Source organism: Anarhichas minor, unplaced genomic scaffold (genome assembly GCF_050575085.1).
Source record: "Anarhichas minor isolate MPS153535 unplaced genomic scaffold, ASM5057508v1 ptg000007l, whole genome shotgun sequence".
Classification (NCBI taxonomy): domain Eukaryota; kingdom Metazoa; phylum Chordata; class Actinopteri; order Perciformes; family Anarhichadidae; genus Anarhichas; species Anarhichas minor.
Window position 1 is genome coordinate 18,402,245 of NW_027466453.1, and position 3,429 is coordinate 18,405,673.

Below are 3,429 nucleotides of genomic sequence, written 5' to 3' on the forward strand. Positions count from 1 at the left end.
TTTCATTAAACTCTTAATGTCTCTGCTCCTAACGCTCTCCTTGCAAGTATAATGGATTAGTTCTAGACAAGCAATAAAAATGAAAAACAGTAGCGAAAGATTTTTGGAATGCACAGTTTCAAAACAAAATGCGTTGCCACGGCTCAGTGAACGCACTAAATCTTTATAGAGAGTGCTTAGGAGTGCTGGACGTAAATCTCTTGTGCCACTTTGACAGAACTGAAGTTAAACAGTACGCGGGGTCTGAAAAAATAATTTCTTGTCATTGTCGAGTAAAACCCCGATAATGTCCAACTCCATGAAGGCAGAATGCCGACGGATTTGGGTGAACAGCTATCAGATGATGTCTGGGTGGGACGAAAAAACGGTGCGAACTAGAACCATACAGAGTTCTCCGACTTGTCCCCATAGAGAACCCTTTTTGGTTCCTGGTAAAAACTCTTGTATATGTTCCACCTGGAACCCTTTCAGTGAGTTCTACCCAGAACCCAACAGGAATGGTTATACCTACCATCTGTGAAAGGTTCCACCCAGAACCCCCTATGAGAAGTTTTTCAGTCAACATTCCCCGAAGGTTCCATCCAGAATTTTTCCACGTTCTAAGGGTGGTAACAAGAACCCACTCAGGGGATTCTACTGACACCCATTTTATATTCCAATGGTTTCATCCAGAACTCTGAAGGGCCGGGCTGATGTAGCGCAGCGCAACCCACAGCAATCATATTTCACAAACTCAGTTTTTAGGGGTATGTGGGCTGTATTGTTGCTGTTCCTCTTTAACATTTGAACTACCATCCAAACATAGTTACATAGTCTTACAAGGAACTCTTGAAACACCTTTTTCTTCAGAAAAAGGATCTTAAGAAGCAAATAGTTCTGTGTAGAACTTCCGCCCTTCAGGAAGAACCTGTTTAGAACCCTTATTTCTAGTATATATGTATATACGTACATGTTACATGCACAACACTGTTTTATACAATTCAAGGTGTTGTATATATTGCACTATTTAAAAAGACAAAATCCCAAGGAAATCTCGCTATAGTGTGACTAACACACACTGCTCCCTGGTTGTGTTGCTATCATTACATCTCATCAGCCACGTAAGAGAGAACTCTGTGCTCTAAAAATTCTATTGGAAAAAACATTCACTTTGTCACATTGTCTAATTTTAATAAATCCAAATTTAAGGACAGAAAATCCCTATAATATCAGTTGTCACAACACGGCAGTAACAGCAGATTGGTGCAGTGGAAACATACAATCTTTCCGATTGTGATCGCTTATGCAAGAAGGAGTTCTGCATCTCAGGAGTGAGTCTTAAATATCAAGCGCTACACTTTCCACAGCTGCTGCCATGATGGAGCCAAATCAGAAGCAAGCATGGTGAAAGAGGAGTATTTCCAGCAGAGGAGCGGGGAGATTTGCTATTCACCAATTGATGATTACAATGCCTCCAACTACTAAGCTATGACAAAACATTTGAAGGACCTATGCATCCACGTATGGATCAGATTCATGAGTCTAAAAGAGTCTTTTACTGCAGAAAGATGCGCACATTATGGCCTCTGCAAAATGAGAGCCAAAATGCAGAAAACAAATAAGATGATCTGAAATAAATATCCAAGCAACAGCAAACTTGTCATACCTTACAGTCTGAGTCCCTTGTGTGTGATGTTTGTGTGTTAATACAATACTCCCTTTCAAACAATCCTCAGAGTTCCACAACACAAATCAGATTAAGACTTCTGTATAATGCGTCGCTTAAAGTTTTCTTTAGCGTGTATGGCGTGGACTATAAGCTTGTCAGGTGTTTTTCCCACAACTTCTTGCTTTGTTTCTAATTCTGACCATGCGGATAGCTCTTGGTCACACATTATATGTATCAAACTAGAAGATAATATTGCCATGATTCTTACTTATCTTAAGTCACTATGGTTTCAATTAATTATATAATCACATTAATCTATGGTACTTTTCATGAAAGCTTTTAGTGCATTGGTATGTTTTCTGAATGCTTTGTTGGTAGTATTAGATATTTGTGCTCCATCTGAACAATACAAGTTCTGCTTTGATTCTTCATTGCATGTTTAAAAAGGGTAGACATGTTAATGCTGGTTTGCGTGGCAGTGCCTGTGCTGCGGTCATTTATTTCAGCTGGAGAGAAAGTGAGTGTTAGTATTAGGGGCAGCGTGGACCGTGGGTCTGAGGACTAAATCACAGTTTATCCCCAATCAAGCTCTGAAATCTCCTCCTATTCTTGGAAGCCTCAGCACCGCTGTAAGGCTCTGGTCTGCATTTACTTTCCCACTGAAGACTTTAGGCTGCATGACAACATATGGCTTGTTTGCGCAGTCACTTTGGCACCAGATGGTCACAGACACGTAATGATAATGATTAAACCACAGCGTCTGTGGGCACACTGAAATTCTGACATGTTTCATGAGTGGTGTAAGTCATGTCTTTTTCAAAGAAGTTGCCAAATTACATAGAGCTGTTCCTGTACTGAAAGACTTTGTCAGAAGGCTATGACCAATCACAGCATGAAGACACACCTCAGTGCTTGTGTGTCTGATTTCTTTTATGTGGAGAGAGCACACAAACAGCAGCACAGTGCATGCAGTGCACATGCCTTTAAGCTCAGAGGCCTGGGAGTGCACATTAAGCTCATTAAATCTGTGGTGGATTATGGTGTGTTGCAGACCAGGCACCAGCGTCCAGTGGCTGGGACTCCTTTTCAGATGGCAGGGAGGAAGTGGATAAATGAGGGAATAGCTCCTCCTCGTCATTATCAAGTCAACATCAACATGTTTCATCAATACAAAAACATTTGACAGCATAAAGACTTCTGATGCAATTTAAAACACACATGCTTCAACTATGGAAAACAAAATAATATAATTACAATTCAGAATGTAATTTCAAACACCCACACTACTAAAAACAAACAAGTGCAGAGTTACATAAAATGGCGATATGTACAGCAGGAGAGCAGAGCTTAGATACATCGTGCTCCCATGATAATCCAAAACAAGTTCATAATATAAACATCAGTATGCAGCCTGCAGCTTGTTTTTGTTTTTCCATCACGACTGATTCGGCACCACAGGGATCTGTCATCCTATCAGACGCCTTCCTGGAAAAAGGCCTCCCTTGTAGCAAGATGGGTTTGTGTCACCATGGCTGCTTGTGTATGAGATTCCATTTTATGATAACGTAAATCTGAGCATGTCTGAATGACAATACCATATATAAATACACACAAATAATGGTGGACTATGGTGGAATAGCTGTGGACCCTGGATTAATATAATGCCGCATAAACCTCAGTGTGTTTCCCCCGCTGGGACAAAGGCTGCTTTGGAAACATTTTTGATGATAAATTGTGATATTCCCCTCCCATCTGTCTGTCTTCTATATCTTCCCAAATAT